The sequence below is a fragment of the Chlorocebus sabaeus genome, chromosome 10 (assembly GCF_047675955.1).
Source record: "Chlorocebus sabaeus isolate Y175 chromosome 10, mChlSab1.0.hap1, whole genome shotgun sequence".
Taxonomy (NCBI): Eukaryota; Metazoa; Chordata; class Mammalia; order Primates; family Cercopithecidae; genus Chlorocebus; species Chlorocebus sabaeus.
The window spans coordinates 48,276,118-48,299,663 of NC_132913.1; the positions used below are offsets into that span (position 1 = coordinate 48,276,118).

General features: G+C 38.4%; 1 long non-coding RNA gene across 1 annotated transcript in view; it reads right to left on the reverse strand.

Moving 5' to 3' along the window:
* Window positions 1–2,105: 2,105 nt before the first annotated feature.
* LOC140712572 (uncharacterized) overlaps window positions 2,106–23,546 on the reverse strand; it is a 72,537-nt gene continuing 51,096 nt past the window's right edge. Inside the window, exon 3 of the long non-coding RNA XR_012094199.1 lies at window positions 2,106–2,591. This is a non-coding gene — a long non-coding RNA (uncharacterized lncRNA). The remainder of the gene's footprint in view (window positions 2,592–23,546) is intronic.

Consider the following 23,546-nt stretch of genomic DNA (forward strand, 5'->3'; position numbering starts at 1 on the left):
TAAAATATCAACATATAAATTCAAATTTCCCCTAGGTCCCACTAGCTTGTTTGTAAGGAAGGCTATTAAATCCAAGGGATCATTATCATTAGCTGCTAACTACAAGACTACAGCCTCGAACGTCCTTCTGCCTGAATATCTCTTTGGAAGTCCCCAAAAGGTACATGGATTTCCAAGATGAAAAATGTAGGCAAATCCCAGAATGAGGTAAGTGTATGTGCCATCATACCTTACCCCTGCAATCAGCCTGGAACTCCTGCTCCCACCCAAAAAATCAGGCCCTGCGGATGGGAAGGAAACAGAGGAACAGGCCAGGGCAATCACCTTACAGAAAATGGGCAGAAATTGCGCACATGACTTCTGCTTATGTTTCATTGGTGAGAACTTTGTCATGTAACCACAGCAAGCCTCAAGGGAACCTGGGAAATTTAGTTTTCAGTTGAATTGCCCTGTGTCCAGGAAGAAAAGCAGAATGAATTTTGGGGACAACCAGTAGTCTGTCACATCTCATTTGGACAGAAGTTTGTTTTTTTTTTTTTTTAATGCAGGAAGGAAATACTGTGGCTATCTCTAAGTTAATAGGGTTTGTAGAGACTTTTTCCTCTACACTTTCTGAATTCCCTAAACTTTGTGCAGTGGCCATCTATTTCTTTCATAACAAGTTGAAACATTATTAATTTTTTTAAAGACCAGAAATAAATACGCTAAAATGTTATCAGCAGTTATCTTTGGAAGATAAGACTCCATGTAACTTTTTTTCATTTTCTTTTCTTATATTTGCTGAATTTTTATAATTTATTTGAAATTTTAGAAAGTAGTTCACCAAATGTCTTAGTTCCTGCAGGGACAGGTAGAAATATTGTTATGGCCTATATTTGGGTTTCACACATGGTCACAATTACAGTGTACTTCTGTCAGAGCCCTCTGTTTTCTTTGTTTTAAAATAGAAAGTAAGCCTGTTTATATATGACTCTCAGTAAGATGATGAACGACATAAAATTCTTCAACCTGCCCCCCACAGCAACCATTTTAAGTAACTCATCTGTTCAACTTCAGAATGGAAGCTGTAATCAGCTGCTAACTAGTTCTCCCAGCAAGTTACAGCACTCCTTGGCTCCATAAAAGTTTCTCACCTTACTGCTGAGCTGTCCTCTGGGAACACGACTGTCCTCCGATCCTCACACTTAGCCTCTATTACATTCAAGCGGGTTTATCTCACTGAAGTGAGCCTACCCCCACCATGGTTTCAACCAATGGAAGCTCAAGGTATTAACTTTCCTGGTATATTTACATTTCATTAGGACATTTTGGAGACCTGAAGAAATCAATTCTGAATGGTTAAACCATAGAAATTGAAAGAGTGAGAAACTAAAATATCTTGGAAGAAATAGAACTCTCTCAATAACATGTTAATCCTACCATAAATATAACACCTCACTTTTTGGAAAGCTCTGTAGAGAAGCACAGAGATAAATCAATTAAAGTAAGCCTTTTAAAAAAAAAAAAAAAAAAAAAAAAGTAGGCAGCAGGCCTGGCATGGTGGCTCAAGCCTATAATCCCAGCACTTTGGGAGGCCGAGGCAGGCAGATTAAGAGGTCAGGAGATCGAGACCAGCCTGGCCAACATAGTGAAACCTCATCTCCACTAAAAATACAAAAAATTAGCTGGGCGTGGTGGCAGGCGCCTGTAATCCTAGCTACTTGGGAGGCCGAGGCAGGAGAATCGCTTGAACTCAGGAGGCAGAGGCTGCAACAAGCCGAGATTGCACCATTGCATACCAGCCCACGCGACAATGTGAGAGTCTGTCTCAAAAAAACAAACAAACAAAAAAAAAGGTAGGCACCAGTACTCTGGAAAATGCTACAAAATGTTTAAACGCTTTTCCTATCTTTCCCTTTTCTTACCTGTCCTTTTGTCTATCTTTCCACTCCTGTGATACTCAGAACCTGAACATCACACAGAATGAAAATAGCATTATAAAAACAAGTAATATAGAAACATCATTTTTCAGTATTTACAAGCACAAAAACCACCTTCACTTTTTCAGGGGACCAGTGATATGACTTGCTTCACACTGTGGCATTTTACCTATGATTCCCACCAAATTATTTAGTTGAAATGGGAGTGTTTATTTATTTAAGCACATTTATCAAAATCACTCTGAATAAGGGATACTGACATTCTGGATGACTGGTGTACACCTTCGTGAGAAACAGCCCAGATTGACTCTTCTCACTGACCTTCAACATCATGATTTAGTGGGGAGGAAGAAAATGACAAAGAGAATGACAGAAAGGAATAGAGGTCTATTTTACTTCTCAGATTACATTAAGATTCCAAAATGTCTTGTTTGTTTCTCACACACCTACGAAATCTTCCCGAAACCTACAGCCTGCTTTACTCTTTGTAATTTATTTTCTCATTCAGTTGTTCTCCTGATACTACAGTTCTTTTAGACTTCAAAATATTCTAATTGCTTAATCACCCCTCCTGGCATAGTCCTTATTTCCTTCAGTGTTCTTTCTTTCTCCCATGAGAAACACAGAGTACATCGATTCCTGCCAGCTGTTCTGCATCTCCAATTGTGAAGACTGAGACAAAGAATTAGCTTGGTCTGATTACATTTGTCAGTCAAATTACACTGGGATTTTGTATTTATAACCACTATTTCATTTATAATTTAAAAAGAGAGGGCAGGTGCAGTGGCTCACGCCTGTAATCCCAGAACTTTGGGAGGCCGAGGTGGGCGGATCACAAGGTCAGGAGATCGAGACCCTCCTGGCTAACACAGTGAAACCACATCTCTATTAAAAATACAAAAAAAAAAAAAAAAAAAAAAAAATTAGCAACCCCATCTCTACTAAAAATACAAAAAAAAAAAAAAAAAAATTAGTCTGGCGTGGCGGAGGGCACCTGTAGTCCCAGCTACTGGGGAGGCTGAGGCAGGAGAATGGCATGAACCTGGGAGGCAGAGCTTGCAGTGAGCCAAGATCACACCACTGCACTCCAGCCTGGGTGACAGAGCGAGATATGTCTCCAAAAAAAAAAAAAAAAAAAAGAAAACTTTCATTTCCTTACTTCAAGATTCCAATTTCCTGACATAGACTATCATTTATGAAATACAATAGACAATCAAAACATAGGTAGATAATTCACTTATTTAAGAAAAAGAAGAGGAAGAGGAGGTAGAGGAGGCACTTTTCTGAAACATGTAGTAACTCAGGGATTTGTAGAATAATCCAAAGACTATTAATGTCTTTCTAGACATAGCTTTTTTTTTTTTTTTTTTTAAATCCCCAACCCTATATAATCCCCAGACCCTAAGCCTTTTTGGCATTCTGAATTAATAATTTGTATAATGCTTTTATCCACACCAGTAGTGCTGGTCTAGGTAAGGTTACATGTAGTGGTCTCAGCTATTCAGGAGCCTGAGGTGGGAGGATTGGTTGACCCCAGGAGTTCAAGGCCTGTGAGTACTGCACTCCAGCCTACGTGACACAGCGAGATTTGTTAAAAGAAAAAATTCAGCCAGATGTAGTGGCTCACACCTGTAATCCCAGCACTTTGGGAGGCTTACACAGTAGGATCACTTCAGCCCAGAAGTTCAAGATCAGCCTGGGCAACATAAGGGAGACCCTGTCTCTACAAAAATAAAAATAAAAAATTAGTCAGATGTGGTGACACACACTTGTAATCCCAGCTACTCAGGAGGCTGGGGTGGGAGGATTGCTTAAGCTCAGGAGGTCAAAGCTACAGTTAGCCCTGATAGCACCACTGCATTCCAGCCTGGATAGCAGAATGAAACCCTGTCTCAAAAAACGACAGCAACAACAAAACAAACAAAACAGTAAATATTCAAAGAGCTTTTGTTGTAGTCTATGTTTAGCTTAAACTGACATACCAGGTCACTGCCAATTCTTGACTGAACTAGGCAACATTTCCTTCTACCAATGGGTCTTCCAGAAGATAATGTCACATCCAGAATGAAGTATCTGATGGTTATAAAGCATATTTGTTTTAGTAGAGCCCACTTTTATAGTCTACTAAAAAGAGAGCTGTCCCTACCGGTTCCAAGACTGCAAAATGGCAGAGAATTAAGCCATGGAACAAATCAGCCATTTAAGCAATGTGCTCCTTTCTAAAATGAAAATATCATCGCTATTTGTTTTGTCATGGAGAAGAAGAGCATTTTTAAAAAAATTATTATTATACTTTAAGTTCTGGGATACATGTGCAGAACGTGCAGGTTTGTTACACAGGTATACATGTGCCATGGTGGTTTGCTGCACCCATGAACCCGTCATCTATATTAGGTATTTCTCCTAAGGCTATCCCTCACCTAGCCCCCCACCCACTGACAGATCCTGGTGTGTGATGTTCTCCTCCCTGTGTCCATGCATTCTCATTATTCAACTCCCACTTAGGAGTGACAACATGCAATGTTTGGTTTTCTGTTTCTGTGTTAGTTTGCTGAGAATGATGGTTTCCAGTATCATCCATGTCCCTGCAAAGGACATGAACTCATCCTTTTTTATAGCTGCATAGTATTCCATGGTGTATATGTACCACATTTTCTTTATCCAGTCTATCATTGATGGGCATTTGGGTTGGTTCCAAGTCTTTGCTATTGCGAACAGTGCTGCAATAAACATACATATGCATGTGTCTTTATAGTAGAATGATTTATAATCATTTGGGTATATACCCAGTAATGGGATTGCTGGGTCAAACAGTATTTCTGGTTCTAGATCCTTGAGGAATTGCCACACTTTCTTCCACAATGGTTGAACTAATTTACACTCCCACCAACAGTATAAAAGTGTTCCTATTTCTCCACATCCTCTCCAGCATCTGTTGTTTCCTGACTTTTTAATAATTGCCATTCTACCTGGTATGAGATGGTATCTCATCGTGGTTTTGATTTGCATTTCTCTGATGGCCCGTGATGATGAGCTTTTTTTTCCTATGTTTGGCCACATAAATGTCTTCTTTTGAGAAGTGTCTGTTCATATCATTTGCCCACTTTTTGATGTTTTTTTTTTCTTGTATATTTGTTTAAGTTCTTTGTAGATTCTGGATATTAGCTCTTTGTCAGATGGATAGGTTGCAAAAATTTTCTCCTATTCTGTAGGTTGCTTGTTCACTCTGATGATAGTTTCTTTTGCTGTGCAGAAACTCTTTAGTTTAATTAGATACCATTTGTCAATTTTGGCTTTTGTTGCCATTACTTTTGGTGTTTTAGTCACGAAATCTTTGCCCATGCCTATGTCCTGAATGGTACTGCATAGGTTTTCTTCTAGGGTTTTTATGGTTTTAGGTGTTACATTTAAGTCTTTAATCTATCTTGAGTTAATTTTTGGATAAGGTATAAGGAAGGGGTCCAGTTTTAGTTTTCTTCATATGGCTAGTCAGTTTTCCCAACACCGTTTATTAAATAGGGAATTCTTTCCCCATTTGTTTTTGTCAGGTTTGTCAAAGATCAGATGGTTGTACACCTGTGGCATTATTTCTGAGGCCTCTGTTCTGTTCCATTCGTCTATATCTCTGTTTTGGTACCAGTACCATGTTGTTTTGGTTACTGTAGCCTTGTAGTATATTTTGAAGTCAGGTAGCGTGATGCCTCCAGCTTTGTTCTTTTTGCTTAGGATTGTCTTAGCTATATGGGCTCTTTTTTGGTTCCATGTGAAATTTAAGGTAGTTTTTGCTAATTCTGTGAAAAATGTCAATGGTAGCTTGATGGGGATAGCACTGAATCTATAAATTACTCGGGGCAGTATGGCCATTTTCACGATATTGACTCTTCCTGTCCATGAGCATGGACTGTTTTTCCATTTGTTTATGCCCTCTCTGATTTCCTTGAGCAGTGGTTTGTAGTTCTCCTTGAAGAGATCTTTCACATCCCTTGTAAGTTGTATCCTAGGCATTTTATTCTCTTTGTGGCAGTGTGAATGGGTGTTCACTCGTGATTTGGCTGTTTGTCTATTATTGGTGTATAGGAATGCTTGTGACTTTTGCACATTGATTTTGTATCCTGAGACTTTGCTGAAGTTGCTTATCAGCTTAAAGAGATCTGGGGCTGAGATGATGGGGTTTTCTAAATATACAATCATGTCATCTGCAAACAGAGACAATTTGACTTCCTCTCAGGAACAGCATTCTTGATGTAATTTTGTAAATCTATTAAATAATGATAAATTGTTCATCAAGGCTGAGATGTTTCTTTTTAAATGAGCTCTATGAAATCAGAATACAGAACATGTAGAGGAAATTTAGTTGCTATTGCCATCTGGAAGGCAAACTAGGGAGGTCAAAGACATCTAAGGCCTGGAGAGATGTAGATGAGCTGACAGGATGAATACCTGCTCCTTTTTCAAAAGCTGTCGATCTTCTTAACAACTAGTAATTCAGGACTTTTTTTTGGATCCTTCATTGATTATTGTTTATAGCAGTATATGATGAAAAAATATAAATATGCAGACAGGTTTTGAACAGTGAATTTCAGAAGGAAATGTCAAATTTTTAAAGTAAATCTAAACAGGGAATATAAATGGGATAATTCATTTTGATATCCCAAAGTAGTTTCACATTATGAAATAACATAAAATTTACATTTGCCTTCACTTAATAAATGCTTCCCAGATTTGCATGGCCCTAATACAATAAGATTAAGAATATTCTATCATTGTTTATCCTTTGTGATCAGTTGTTTATCCTGTGTTAAACAAATATTGTGGGAAGAATAGATTGGAACAGGCTTCAAAACTATTCCTTGGATGCTCATCAACAGAAACACAGAGAGACAGCAGAGCTCAGAACTTGGACAGATAAAAATCTAACAGGAAAACCAAAAGTAAACTGACTAGAATTTTAAATCTTCAACAATGAAGAGAGTCGTGGGATTACTGGTATAAATGCAAACCTGATGCTGCAGAAAATAACTTTGAATTTTTGTTTCCAAAAAATAAATATATCAACTTGTCTTTCCAAGGAGATCCTTAATGATACATGTGCCAGGGTAATGTATGCATGTATATATATAATGTGTGTATTTTATATATAGTCTTTCTTGAAAAAAGCAAGAGGAAAAAAAAAGCATGAAGAACATATAACATATGGCATTCCCTATCGCCTCAGCTGGTGTTTGCCATTTCCTGCTTGTAACTTTCTTAATTTTACATCTCCTCAATTTCAATATACTAGACATTTTAATCAGATTTGCAAGTTGGCCTTCCATTTCTTCACTTGCAGCCCCTGCTCCTATTAATCTTTTCAATTATGTAAGCAGGCCTATTTGATTTAAAGAAGAGCTAATAATTACAATGCCTAGGGTGTCTTCATGAATAATCAATAATGTGCTCATTGTGATGTGGCTGTCTGGGTAAGCTATGTTCTGATGCAAGAGGCAATAGAATTCAAAACTATTCTAATATTTTAATCAAATATTATAGGATTGATATATGTGATATTTGGGAGAGCAAAAATCAGTGAGGGGCATAGAGGCATCCTATGAGGGGGGAAAAAACAAAAACAAAACAACCTTACTTTAAGTCACTCAAGCATTGCCCCCCAAAGCTGGGCCTGTTTTTCTTAACTTCTATGCCCCGCCCACATCCAGGCTGCATATGAAGCAGTTCTCTTTAGGAAAGTCAGGAAAACAAAACTGGTCATTAACCCTCAGGCAAGTAGATTGAATATCTTTCCCAAAGCAATTAATTAGGATTCCAGCATGTTAGGATCTTATCCTTTGCTGGCAAAACCTCCCTGACTAATTCCAACGTCAAAAGTGGAAACAAAACAAAACAAAAAAAAGTGAAAGCACCTCCACAGATTCTAAAATAAATGCATATTTGTTCTCAACTAGAAACCAGTTGCTGGGAAATGTTGGCAACTCAGGATGATCTCCCATTCCAAGCTTCTCACTGTCATCCTAAGAATGCTGTGGTTCTAAGAGTTCTTGTAGCTTGCTTCAGCAATAAACTCTGTGCCTTTAGACACCCCAAGGAGTTTTCCTGGTAAATACAAAGAGTAACTTACCCAAAACACAATCTTTCACACTCTAGAAGCAATGCCTAAGGTTAGGCAGTACCATTTAAGAAACTAATGTGACCAGCCAGAACTCAATGTTGACATCTGAGATGTTAGGGTATGCGTGAGGGCTACTTTTCTAAAAGTTTACATACATATGCAGGATTCCATCCATTTTCTCCATCACATTTTCACTAATTAACATGGTTATTAAAGAGCTGGACTTCATATTATCCTAAATTTCCTGGCACATGTAATTGCAAACTCACTCCAGAACTTTCCTTTTATACCTCCCACCAGGTTGCCTAATGGTGTTACTTATAGACATTTCTCACTATGAGGGTAATCAGGTTTCAATGAAACTCTAAAATACTTTAGAGGAATCCATAAAATTTGAGAAGAGGGAGATAAGAGAGAAAATTATACATACTCTAGGCAGCCAATTTTGATGTGGTATCATTGATAGTCATTTTCTATTCATCACCTAGCTCTTAATATAAAACTTCATAAGTCAAAACATAAGTTCACAAATACAGAACCAGGACCCCAGTAAAAAAAAAAAATCAGAAGACAATCAGGCAACATAGCCATAGGGAGGAAAAAACCACTATGATCAGAAGCACAGAACTATAATATAGTCCTTTCCTTACCCTTGAGCCAATAGCCTAAAATGTACAATAATAGAAGAAATTTTTATTTCATACACATGAAAATGGCTAGTACCTATTGCTCATCCGCATTTTCCATGTATCAAACAGCATAGACATACAGGAAAACTAAAACTCTCTTTGATGCTCATAAATATTCAGTTAAAATTTTTAAAAATTTACTTATAAAAAAAGAGCAGTTGTTACCTTATGTCTATGTAAAATTAATTTCTCTACAAAATAAAATCAACAAACTAAATTAAAACATCTCAGGATCTCACACGGATCAGAGTTCCAAAACTGGTAGCTGTAGTTAAGACTAGAGGTGTCAGAACAAAATTTTAAGTCAAGAGAATCTTTGAATCTGTATGAAATCATGTCTAAATAATGCTAAATATAAGAATTTACATTAACAAATGAAACAAACACAAAGATAAAAATTGCACAGTTAGGGAAGGTCAAAATTTAAGCCTGCTTTCACATAAAATTTAACATTTTCATTCCTTGCCCTATGCCTTACCCTAGCCCAGAGAATTAATAGGAAACTAAGACTTAAGGCAATTAGGTACCACCATCTGTAAATCACCCAGAAAATGATTGAGAGTGTAGTATCAAAAGACAGACAAGAAGCAAATTCTCATGATGAGAATTTACAGCATTCTGGGGGAAAAAAAAAAAAAAGCAGTGAAGCCAGATGTCAAAATATGTATTTAGTGACTCATAAAATTTCATTGCCCCAGAGTGAAAAAAAGAAATACCACAGTTAGGCAACATTTTCAGCAGATGCCCCTAAAATACTTCTAACTTTAAAATAGTTCTTCAAATCTTCTTGAAGTACTTCCTATTCATTTATATTTCTCTTATTTTATTGGTTTTTCTTACCACTGTCCTACAGGATTAGGAGTGAATCCAAGAGTAGAAGAAATTGAGAAAAACTGAATGTCAAGTTCACTATGCCCTGCTTAGCCTCATCCAACTCAAACTTGCTATCCATGTAGTCAGATGGGGTAAGCCGGGGGATAAAATGAGAAATGGAAATGGATCCATTTTAATCATATTCCTCTACTCCACCTTTGTGAAAAGCAGTCTACAAGATACCCCTCTTACATTTAATGTTTTAACATTATTTTTAAAATCTCAAAAGGAAAATAACACTGAGTATTTCACACAGGAGAAACTGAAGAAAACTCCAGGCATGAAGACTTTACACTCAGGTAAAAGAGAGGAACAAAGGCCAAATCTGTCCACAGTGACATTTTGTTAGCTAATGTGCCTTTCAACAGAGCTTCATTCTCCAGTTTGCCACAATCCCCACCACTACTTATTATATTGTACAAGCTGCTTCACACTTCACATTCACCTTTCCTATTAGTTCCTGTATGCATTGCAGATTTTAGACCTCTGCAAGTGAAGATTTATCTTCATCCACTCTTACAAACTCAGCTTTGGCAGAGGTCTTTAAAGTCCATCCTCTAGAACAACCATCCATTTGATAATTAGATTCTCTAATACATTTCTGGCTAGCTTTTTGCACATCAGTAACACCAGAAGAACTTAAAAATAAATAAATAAAAAGATGCCTGAGCCCCGTCCCTGACCTACTGTATTAAAATATCGAAGGATGCAGGGGGTGGGAGTTCAGGAGAGTTCTAAGTATCTATGCAGGTGAATCTGATGAGCAGCTTAGGGGTTACAAACTATTTATTATATCTAATCATGAAGAACTCACAGTTTTCGGATAACAATGTAAGGAAGTTCTTTCCTCAGGCAAATCTTAGTGCTCAGACTAGAGATAGAGAAGAGTTACCTGCCTCTCAGCCCTGGGGTGGTTTGACAGTGTATCAGAGAGCCTTGTCAAAACTCGGGGGGGGTTGTTATAGAAACGAGACTTCACTTCTTCCACTGCCTGCCATATGTTTCATTCCCTGCTGGCTTGATTCTGAGAACATTTTCCATATCTGTGTCCATGTGAAAGCTAAAGTTACCTATTCAGGTGTTGCAGCTGTCACCAACAATATCCTGGTGATGGGATGAAATAGATTTTGCTTCAGAAACTATGAAAAGAAAGTTGGTGTGCAGAAATGACACATTATGAAATGATGAAGTACAACATCTGGCTCAGAAGTGAGTCAGACAGGTGCCATTAATGAGACAAACAGGAAGCTTCTTTATTAAAAGCAAAGTTAAATTTTGAAGCTATTTTGGACTCTCTCTATACAGGTCTATTAACCAATTCAGTCGAAATGTCATTACAGTGGATTTGACCAGATGTTTGGCTGCATTAGCTGAAATGGCTGGTTATTACAGCAAACATTCATCCCACATAATTGCCCATAGGAATTTAATAGCCATAGGTTAAAAAATACATCATTATTGGGCCAGGCACAGTGGTTCACACCTGTAATCCCAGCACTTTGGGAGGCCGAGATGGGTGGTTCACGAGGTCAGGAGTTCAAGACCAGCCTGGCCAAGATGCTGAAACTCCCGTCTCTACTAAAAATACAAAAATTAGCCGGGCATGGTGGCACACACCTGTAATCCCAGCTACTCGGGAGGCTGAGCCAGGAGAATCGCTTGAACCCAGAAAGCAGAGGTTGCAGTGAACCAAGATCATGCCACTGCACTCCAGCCTGGGTGACAGAGCAAGACTCTGTCCTAAAAAAAAAAAAAATCATTATTATACCAGGTCAAAATTGTACAATAGTTTACACCTTTCAAAGCACTCACTCACAAATAATCTCATGGAAACTTTAAAGAAACCTGTTTGTCAGGTGATAATAAACCCATATAACAGATGAAGAAACAGAGACTCCTGTCCCATGACTTGCCCAAACTTATTCAAGTAGGATCACAGCTGCACAGACCCCAGATTCTCCAAATCTAAGGTCAAGGCTCAAGCTCTGAGGATCTTCAGGTTTTTAAACTACAAGAGGAAGTTTTAAGAAACAAAGAAAAACTTTAACCAATATAAACCTAACCATGATTCTGGAAAACCTGGGGCCGAACAGGAAGAAATGTAGGAAAGAACTAAAATGTGAGAAAGATTTAGCCCTGGATGCCAAGGCTAGAGACTTGCTAGTTTTCAGACTGAATCGTAACGTACTGCTGGTACATACACATCTGCAAGCTATTCCCAGGCCCATCAAGAGCCCCCTGTCAAAGTCACAGGTGTAGGGTAGAAAACAGAAGAATGAAACCACCTTACGGTTGTGCAGCACTTTAATCATCTACACAAAAGAGATAAGACACATTTCCCTGCCAGGTAAGTATTGGCTAAGGAATACTGAAGCACAGGAATATTTTGAGAAAGAACATATGAAATGTAGCTGAAAGGACTTTCTGAATATCAGCCCCCACGGTGCTGACGGTCAATCATGATATTTTGGAACCAAGAGGTCCACAATAGGTATTCTACACAGTAAAATAATAACTTTGAAAACATAACTTTGAAAAAAATAGTGCATAATGCATTATTTGATTCTGCCATATTTGGTTCAGCATGCAAAGTTAAGTCATGGTAAAATGAGGAAGAATATCTCTTAAATATCAGGAAGATCTTTATGCCTTAAATGAGTAAACCCCTGAACCATGAGTCTGAGACAAGAAGAAATGGACAGTGAAAAGAACAGTGCCTTTTCCATTAAAATGTGTAAGGGTGAAATTAAAAGTAGAATGACTCCCTCTTTCTTTGTAATTACTTACTTATTTAGGACATTTTATTAAAACTCTGCTATGAAGTCATTAGCAGATTGTAAATCTTTGGGCAGGAATCACATAATTTCATCTCTTTTCAGTCTCTAAATTTTATTAATTTATCAATGTTGATTTTAAGGATGATGGAATTTGACCCAAAATATTATGTATCCCTGTACTTACATGTCTTAATAGGACATATATATGTGTGTGTAATCTGAAATATATATGTGTATAATTAATTTGCTTTTCCTAAAGTCACATATATATGGCTTTAGAAAATATATAGGATAATATATAAAATAATATAGGATAAAATATATAGGATAATGATAGGATATTAATGTGTGTGTCATATATAGATACATATATATATCCTATATTATCCTATATACTTTCTAAAGTCATATATATGTGGTTTTAGGAAAAGTTAATTTAATTATATACATATTTATTCCAGCTTAAGAAAAAGCCAATATAATAAAGTTCAAAATAATAAAATGGACCGGGCACGGTGGCTCACGCCTGTAACCCTAGCACTTTAGGAGGCTGAGGCAGGCAGATCACGAGGTCAGGAGATCGAGACCATCCTGGCCAACATGGTGAAACCCCGTCTCCACTAAAAATACAAAAAATTAGCTGGGCATGGTGGCAGGCGCCTGGAGTCCCAGCTACTCAGGAGGCTGAGGCAGGAGAATGGTGTGAACGTGGGAGGCGGAGCTTGCAGTGAGCGGAGACCGCGCCACTGCACTCCAGCCTGGGCGACAGAGCAAGACTCTGTCTCATTAAAAAATAAAAATAATAATAAAACGAACAATTAGACATAATTATTTACCTCCATTAATTCAGCAAATATTTATCATGTACCTATCTTGTGTCAGAAACTATGTGAGACAAAAGGATGTGAAGATGTGTAACACAGGGCCCTTCCCTCAAGAGACTGACTATGAGAGACTGACTTAAGAGGAAGGCTTAAGTACTACGAGGAAGAAAAGGTATTCAGAGTATGGTAGAGAGAAACAAACTAGTAGTCAAAACTCATGTAAGTAGCCTTATATACTGCACTAAGAAATCTGGACTTTTTAATGTAGGCCACAGGAGCCATTGAAAAGTTTTAAGCATTGAGTAATTATCAAAATCACATTTTGTAAATAGCAGCACTCTAGCAATAAGGAACAAGATAGCTTGAAAGGATCAAGATCAGACATGGGGAAACAAAACAGAAGCCCATTGAGAGAGTTCACATGAAAAATGATCAGGGCTTAAACTAGAACTGCAGCAAGGAAGATGGAAGTGGGGATGGAGTGGAGAGCAGGATTGAGTGGATTCATATATTGCCTTGGGAGAATCTCCCTTTATAATAAATCCTAAACTAGGGAATTAATCACCTTTGAGTCAGTAGGACAATAGTCTAAACAAGTTATTTTGATTTGCAAATTCCAGGCTTCACTTGTGAAGTGAAATTTTACTTTTCATGAACTAGGTAGAGAAAACTGAAGCATACAGCTTTACAAGGAACCATAGTGCAGGAGAGACAAGACTATTAGATATAGGAATTTCCTGACCCAAGAAAGGAAGACCTTTTCACAAGGTGGCAGGAGATGTCAGCAAAAGAAGAAAAGAAAAACGGGCAAAGAATTTGAATAGACATTACTCCAAAGAAGATATACAAATAGCTAACAAGCATATGGAAAGATGTTCAACATTACCACTCATCAGAGAAATGCAAATCAAAAGCACAATGAGATATCACCTCAAACTCATTATGATGGTCATTATATTAAAAAAAAAAAATCACATGCACTGGCAAGGATGTGAACAAATTGGAACACTTGTGCACTATTGGTAGGGTTGTAAAATGGTGCAACTACTATGGAAAATAATATGGCAGTATCTTTAAAAATTAAAAATAGAGTTATCATATGACCCAGCGATTCTACTAGGGGCATATATCTAAAATAATTTGAAGCAGAGTCTTGAAGAGATACTTGTATATATTCATGTTCATGGTGTTATTCACACAGCCAAGAGGTGGAAGTAAATCAAATGCCCATCCACAGATGAAAGGAATAAAAAAAAAGTTGTATGTGTGTGTGTTTATACACACACAATGAAATATTATTCAGCCTTGAAAAGGAAGGAAATTCTGTCACATGCTACAACATGAATAAAACTTGAAGACATTAAGTGAAATAAGCCACAAAAAGACAAATATTCTATTATTCCACTTACATGAGGTATCTAGAATAGTCAAATTTATAGAATCAGAAAGTACAGTGGTGGTTTCCAGGAAACGGAGAGAGGAAGAAAAGAGGAGTTGTTTAATGGTATAAAGTGTTACATTTGCTACATGAAAAGAGTTTTGGAGATATGTTTCACAACAATGAATATACTTAACACTGCTGAACTCCATACTTAAAAATGGTTAAGATAGCAAAAATAACTAAATAAATGAAAGAGAGAGAAAGAAAGAAAGAGAGAGAGAGAAAGATGGAAAAAGATGGAAGGAAGGAAGGAGAAAGAAAGAAGAAGAAAGGAAGGAAGGAAGGAAGGAAGGAAGGAAGGAAGGAAGGAAGGAAGGAAGGAAGGAAGGGAGGGAGGGAGGGAGGGAGGGAGGGAGGGAGGGAAAGAAAAGAAAGAGAAAGAGAAAGAAAGAGAGAGAGAGAGGGAGGGAGGTGAGGAGAGGGTGAGGCATGGAGGGAGGTGAGGGGAGGGTGGGGGAGAGGGAGGTGAGGGGAGGTGGGCATGAGATCAGATCAAATGTACTCACTTCTCCCTTACCTCCTTAGGGTTAAACTTCAGATGGGTTGTGTGGTAGAAACACATAAACTGGTTGATGAGAGCAGGATCCCAAAACAGGAACCTTTCTCTTGGTCAGACTGTAAGCTTCTCAGAGAAATCCCACAGTCATTATGGGGCTTCACCTGACATGGCACTTGAGCAATAGAGAAGTAACTAAAGAAGGTGCTCAACGGGTGGGCCTAAGAGAGCTCCCTGTTCCGTAGGGCCAGCATGTGACTTGGGTAGTCACAGAAGATAGTTCAGGGTGCCAACTGTCAAGCTCATGAGAGGTTTACCAAGATCATGGATGAGATAACTCTTCAGCAGAGGACCACAAAGCAAAAGCTAAGTCAGGGATCACAGCCAGACCCCAGAAGATTTATCTCACTGCAATTATTAAAGTGAGAGCCAAGCTAGCAAAGAAGAATAGTTTCCATCATAGTTCCCAGGCCCAAGGGCACTTCAGAAGCTCATTCAAGAACCCAGGCATCCCTCTCAAGAACAGATATCCCTCTCCCATTGCCAAAAGGCTAGTTAGTATCCCCTCTCACCTCTAGCTACCACCTTGAGAAGGAGGGGGAAAGGAAGACACACAGAAGGGGAAAGGGGGAGAATCCAGGTTTTGCCTTGCCTGAGGTTTATACAATTTATAGAACCCTCTTTAGGAAAAAGAATACAAAATTATAAATAGAAAATTGCTGGGGCCCCTCCCAGGCCTTGAAAGGGTCCTGGGCAAATGAGGGGCCCTGAAGTATAAGATTCCCATAAACTTGCCTCTGAGAAGAGACCCTGGAAAACTGAGTAATTACTGAAAAGAGACTGTTTTGAACCTGCAGAGGTAAGGGTATGTGTCATTGACATAGCCAGTGTATACTGCCATCCATGGGAATGAAGTCTCCAGAGTACAATGAAATTGGTCATAGAAAATAAAGTGAAAATAGGAGTCATAGTGTGTAAATTCCTACCACCTGCTACATTTTCTATGTTCAGAGATTTAAAAGTCACTTTGCAAATTGCTCAAAAAGGAACAAGCTGCTGGAAGTCAAATTTGAGTTTTATTGCTATGTGAGTTTAACCTGATGCATGCCCGTAACAACAGGGAGGTAAACCGCTGGAAAGTAATAAATGTGAAGATGATTAGGATCACCAGATATCTGGCTTCCCATGGAGATTTTTCACTTGTCCTGGAATTGCTTTACATACACTGAGTTAAAAGCTACTCTATGACAGTGGGTTCTCAGAGGAACATGAGATCCTCCCTTTTCCAACTATATAGCTGTGTGAGGATGGATTTTTTAAAAATATACACTTCAACTGAAACATTTCACGACAGATTGAATGCAGGAGCAGACATGCAAATCCAGCTGTCTTCTATTAAGCCAGACAGTAAAGAGATTTGCAAAAATGTAACACAATGTTGCTCTCCTCACTAGTTGGTTCTGTTTTAAAAAATAATTAAATATGAATCTATAATATGTAAATATATATGTTGCTTATGTTAATAGTAATAAAACCATCATATTATTTTTCAATAAATAAATATGTTAAAATTTCTCTAATTTCAAATACAGTATATCTTAATGTAATCCATATAAACAACTGTTAAGAGTGTAAGGTATCCTGAGACCAGAAAGTTTGAGAACCATGGCTCCATAAGAACCAAAGTGTGTGTTGAATAGCAAGCTTTATTCCAAAGGGATTAATAATTAAATATTGTTCTTCTTTTACAGCATGTGAGACCCAGTAGAGATTAAGAAACACATAAATATCACAAATATCATTTTATCAACAACTCTAGGCCCCAGTTGTTCAAAGTCACCCTCTCAAAAGTCTTCTCTGATCACCTTGTCCAAAAGGGCCTTTTTCAGTTCCTCTCTCTCTCTCTCTCCCCTCCCTAATCCTATTTATTTTATAAGATAAAAATCCCTAATTATCTTTCTTTGTTTTTTTTATGTGTTAATTTTCTGTAGTCCCATTCTTTTCTTGCTTATTATCTATCTCTCCCCTTGAACATTGGTTCCATGCAGACAGGGACCTAGGATGTCATGTTAAATGATCTGTCCCCAGCTGCCAGATAAAGATCTCACATAGTAAGAGCTTAATTGATATTTGTTGACTGAATGAACTAATTCTATTAAATACTTGTTTCCAAAGTTATAATGATAAGCAAAACTGAGAAATCTAGAAAGTACTTTAAAATATGATATTTGCCCTTCTTTTCTGACGTGCTAAACGTTTCTCAAATATGAAAGGACCCACTGTTCTCCCTATGATTTTTCATGTGGAACACCATGGTCTTGCCCACAGCCAAGTCTATTTGGACCCCCAACTAGGAATATTTCCATTAGTGGAAGATAACACCCAACTGCAGACTCCGAGGAAACCTGCTGGAGTGCATCTGAGACTGACAGAACTTTGTAACATATTTGTCTCTGACCAGATTTCCTGCTGCTTTTTATCTAAATTTGTTCTAATGACAGTAGCTCAGCCTCAGATTTGGCCAGCATATCAAAGTTTCACACATAAACACATATCTCCTCACACACATGCCCACACACATACATATATATATACAAACACACACGCGCACACACACACACATATATATACGACTGACACTGACTGTGATAAACATATGTTTCAATCAAAAGGATAAATGCAGCTGGGTGCAGTGGCTCACACCTGTAATCCCAGCACTTTGGGAGACCGAGGCAGGCGGATCATGAGATCAGGAGCTCAAGACCAGCCTGGCCAACGTGGTGAAACCCCGTCTCTACTAAAAAATACAAAAATTAGCCAGACGTGGTGGCACACTCCTGTAGTTCCAGCTACTTGGGAGGCTGAGGCAGGAGAATTGCTTGAATCTGGGAGGTGAAGGTTGCAGTGAGCTGAGATCGGGCCACTGCACTCCAGCCTGGGCAATAGAGTGAGACTCTGTCTTGGGGGGGATTAAAAAAAAAAAAAAAAGGACAAATGCATGCTGGGGAAAGGACTTCTAAGTGTTTCATCCAGGCAAAGGACATTTGTTATGCATTTATAAAGAACATAAGAGTGTTATGTCCCCTTAAAAAGAGGATCTAACCTTTTCCCACAAGTAGCTTATGGACGGTGCTGTTTAGGTCATTAAATTACATCTGGGACCATGTCTGAATAGAGCTGAACAGTGTAGCTGCTAAAATGATGTACTATAGTTATAGCACTTGGTATACATCTTATATTTCCCCTGGCTAACAGTATATAACCTTGCTTAAATCACTAAACTCTGTACCTGGTGTTTCTATTTGTAAAACATAGATAATAATACCTATCCCAGGCACTCACCCTAAAAGGATGTCATGAGAATAGATGAGATTAGTGATGGCAAAGCTCTTTGTTTGAAATGTGCTATCTAAATCTCAAGTACTATTATTAGGGCTCTCTGCAATTTCCCAGCTAATGGATTATGCAACAGATGGGCACTAGAAGATGTTTGATATTATTGATATTTCCCATAATTTTTTTTTTTTCCCACCTCTCTTATTTATTATTTATTAAAATTCTAGCTCTGATCTACATAACAAGAAAAAGCAGAAGGCTTCTGTGTTTGGGTTGAATTCGCCAAGATCACCTTATCCAGACAGTTTTTAAATTATTACTTCTATGCATTTGTAAATGCGTTGAGGTCTTCCCAGTAGGAACAACTGACACAGTTGGATTAAGCAGTTACCCAATGTGCCAGGATTTGATGCAGGCTAATAGATGAATTCTAAGTTCCTTTCCTTTCTTCTAAAAATGTCCTCCTTTTTGGTGTTCATGAACTAAAATGGAAAGAAAACAATTTGAAAGCCTCATCTATACTAAAAATGTTTCTCTGGGAGGTCCAGCATGAACATTATAGACTAAACTAGCAGAGCAGCATTAACTACAGACCAGAGATATAGTAGTCATTTACAGTTTGACAGAGAGAAATCAGAAAGGCTCAAAATGCAGGCACTAGCTGCCAAGAGACAGAAGACTAATGGAGGGTTAGATCTGGAAGGTGGAGGTGTTACAGCAGGGATAGGAAAAGTTTCTAAAAGCCTGATTCATAGACGTAACACAGTGACAGTCTCGGGCCCAGCAGCCTCCATCTGCTTGCTTTCTGCTTACAATCACCTCTGGCCAAGCCAATTCCATTTTGAGTGTGATTTAGCCATCTTCCTTTTAATGCAAGTTATTTCAACAGTTAACTCACTGCCATGATGCAGCTTACAATTGGAAAAATATACCTAAGATTTGAGAGGAATGCCAGCAAGGTATTTTTCCTGGTTCCAATTTGGTTTAATCTAGTCACCTAGAAGATGTCACTTCTTATGAAGCAACTATCCAATACAATAAGCAGTCTGCTGCTGGGCAGAATATGAGAGAAAGGAACAGGTTGTACCTGTTTATTGCTGCTTGATGTTGTTCCCAAATAAATGGATGCTAATTGAGAGGGAGTGTGGCTTCATATTTTATGACACCCTGGGTATATGGTAAGAAGTCTCAGGAGAGCTGCTTTAAATTAAAGCTAATGTTAAACTCTGCTTAATTAGCATTGCTGTAGCAGGTTTCACTTTTCCCTGTGAGAGGAAGAATGTGCTATGTTACAGTTTTCCTGTTGCAAAATACTAAACTATATGATGGAGGTGAAGAAGTGATTTGGGAGCTGAATGACTTTCTGGCAAGGGAGAACCAGATAGGATGGCATTTTACTAATTAAGAGGAGTGGTGTATTAACCAGATGGGAAAATACAGAGTGAAACAATGGATCGAAGTCCTCAGAATGACACCACTACTTTGGAAACTATTATAAATCAGCTGGGGTTGGGGGCCCTATAATCAACTCCCAATAAAAAATGAGTCAGTCAGTCCTGAATATTCTGTGATAAAAAGCACTAAAAATGCTCTGAACCAAAATGCCTGAATTCCATATAGTTCATCCACATGAAATGGAAGTATAAAAGAATAGCAGAGATGGGGCTGGGCGCAGTGGCTCACGCCTGTAATCCCAACACTTTGGGAGGGCAAGGCAGGTGAATCACCTGAGGTCGGAGTTCAAGACCAGCCTTACCAACATGGAGAAACCTCATCTCTACTAACATACAAAATTAGCTGGGTGTGGTGGTGCATGCCTGTAATGTTAGCTACCTGGGAGGCTGAGGCAAAATAATCACTTGAACCCCAGAGGCGGAAGTTTTGGTGAACCAAGATCGTGCCATTGCACTCCAGCCTGGGCAACAACAGCGAAACTCTGTCTCAAAAAAAAAAAAAAAAAAGAATAGCAGAGATGGGAATAGCCTCTACTTTTGCCAAATATCATTGTCTATCAGCACACCAATTGCTCTACCACTGGCCTCTTAATCTCATGCTCCGAGGCTTGCTTTTGCTTTCTTCCTATTTATACATAAACTGTGCAGTCTTTATGCAATAGATCACGTTCCTTTCTTGAGTGTCAAAGGAAGAGATGCCATGCTGGCTGCCAGTCACCCAATCTGGTGGCAACTTAATCTACAGAAGACTGGAAGCATAAGAATAGTTGCTTCTGGTGAGGTCAGCAAACATGCATCTCTAGCCATTGCATAAAGTATAACAGACCAGAGTTTTCACAGGTTGATACAACAAGTTGATCAGAGAAATTCGAGCTAGTAGTTATCTTACAAATGGTTTGCTAAGTGAACTGTCCTGTTCACTGTCTCGGGAGAAAAATTCTAAGGCTGAACAGTATTTAGCTACTTACCTCTGCCAAAGAGGGCTATTATCATTTCAGAATAAAGAGATGATTATTCAGCTCTCTGACGCAAGTCAAAACACACTCACATCTCCTGCTCACAGAAGCCAGCATAAAATGGGTATTGAGCTGGGAGAACAGGTGTGTTTGTGCTTGGAGAAAGCAGCGAGGGATATGAAAATGACTTAGCAGCTGGTAGAAAGGAAGATTGAAGTTGTGCCAGGCAAAGGGTGTTTTTTCCCCTAATTATGCAAAAGCCTTAATTTCATTGATCATGTTGTTCTCTTCTTTCTCCATCTAAATAATATGAAATCTGTGTAACGACTCTTTTGGGAAGTCAAAAACATTGCCAGGGATGCTTATTAAGGGAATGAGGGTCAAGAAATACTCTCTAGTGGATAACCTTGCTATTTTCTCAGGGTTTGTGAAGCATAGTAACTTTAATTAGATAAAAGATAAAAGATGTAATAAAATGAGATGTAGTTAATCAAGCTGAAAAAAAATATGTCAATAGAAAGAGTAACCTCTGTAAACAAGACCCAGGAAATCTGGAAGGCTTTCATATTTGTAGTTATTCAATTGTTGGTATTCATTATCTTATCTTATTTGATAAAAATTTATCAAGCATGTATTTTGTGCCAGGCACTGAGCTACGTTTTTAGAATACAAAGATTAAAAATGCAGTTTCTGCCTTCTACAATGGCTCACAATCTAGGGACAAAAAATATCTCACCCTAACTCAGTTGGGGCAGCTGCATGGATAAATTTTTATTCTAACTAAAAAGCTTAGACTGTCCTTTCATTTCAGGTGCAAATTAAATTTTAAAAGTTGAATCTTAGTTTAAATTTTCTGATGGTATGTGAGAAACTTGGTAAATGATTTTAATTGAGGACAAGAACCTTTCTCACCCATGTATGACCGTGTGTCATGACCCAGAAGGTCTGTGTCTCCCCCTTGCCTTGCTCTGCGATCTTATAAGTGGCCCTACATTTAACCTAGATAAGCTCATCTTTCCCAAACCCAAAAGAAGATGGAAAATAACAGAATGAGAATACCCCAACATTCACACAAAAAAGAACAACTGCTTGAAAATGTGTTAGTGACATCACTGTCCTTTGAGTTGGTTCTCTCTCATTCCAGGAAGGAGCATGTGCCAAGCGACCAAAGAGTTGAGGCTACCTTCTGACTCTACAGCTTGTGGTTGTGAACCAACATTACACATCTCCCCATACTGTCAGAAACTGTATCAGCAGTCCTCAGAGCTGGAAACAGCAGTCACAGAATGAGGTTCCATGTCTCTCTGTTTGACTTATAAAATGTCAATCATTGTGTGGTCTCAGATACATTGACTTGCTCACTGTTTGGTAACATTGCAATGACAATGTGTTTTAAATATATGCTAGAAGGACAATTTAAACACTTGACAGCAGTGAGAGTCAAGACAGACCATATTTTCTGTTCTGAATCTAGTATGCAAGAGAATCTGCACATACTGCCAGTGTTTTATTGTCATTTACATAGTCTTCAATTGTAAAAGTGTTGCTTAAGCAGGCATTTTGCTGGTTAGTTTTACCTTGAGAGCCTGATACGGGGAGGAAGGGTTACTAGTTGAAGAGAACTAAGAGGGCTAAAGCCTAAGAGACCAACTTAAAGGTTTTCTATTTGTATTGCTCACCCTCTGTGCGCACCACCTCTTTCCTTAACTCCCCTCTAACGCCCAGGCTACTGTCTTAGAACTTGCACCCTTAAAACAATCCATGTAACACTCCAAAAATGTTCACCCATTTTTATTAGGGAAAGGATTCAAGAAGAATATAAAGAAGGAAAAGATATAAAACACAGTGTAGCTGGATGATTTATTGAAATACTTAACTGTGCTTTATTCTCAAATTATTTTTCCTCTTCAGACCCTTTCCAGAAAAAGAGCCAAAATCCTTTGGACTCCTTTGCTCCAGGATATGTTTCACTCCTGATTTTGTTTTTCAAAAAGTATAAGCTTCTTGAAGGTATTATGTTATGTGTATAACGAGAAGTTGTCCTAACGGAGAGAGAGGGCTTCCCCTCATCTGGAAAGAGAGCAAGGAGTCTGGGAACTCACTTCCCTGCCTGGGTGGAACCTCAGCAGAGATGCCCGCGCCAAATCAGCACAGAAGCACAGAATCGGCTGCTTCAAGGCACCATACTGGCTTAGACAAAGAGCAGATCAGAAGTGACCATAATGGACCATACTGGCTCTGCCCTCATTTTCAGGGCAAAATGTAAACCTCTAGATTGAAGGAAAAGGAGAACAAGGACAAAATTAGATTTCCTGCCAGCTCAGTAACTTTAAGAACATTCCTTATCCACACAAATTTGTAACTCCAAGTTCAATAGCTTCAATTAGATGAACCACCTTTGTCAGCAGTTATTTTACTCAAAACAGGTTATCTGTTTCTCCCCAGGGCATGTGTGGTTGTCACTGCTTCTCTGGCTGCACTTTATAGGGTAGTACAGATTTCTCCAAGTACCCTGAATTACCGCCAGAAGACTTAGACTCTATTATTTGGGTCTTGTTCGCTTTTACAATCTTTAATTGAACACCATTTTGTGATTGTCAAGAACTGTGAAGGCTGTGAGATTTTACTCCATTGATTAGCTAACAAGTTAGTCTGCCACAGATTCGTGGATGCTG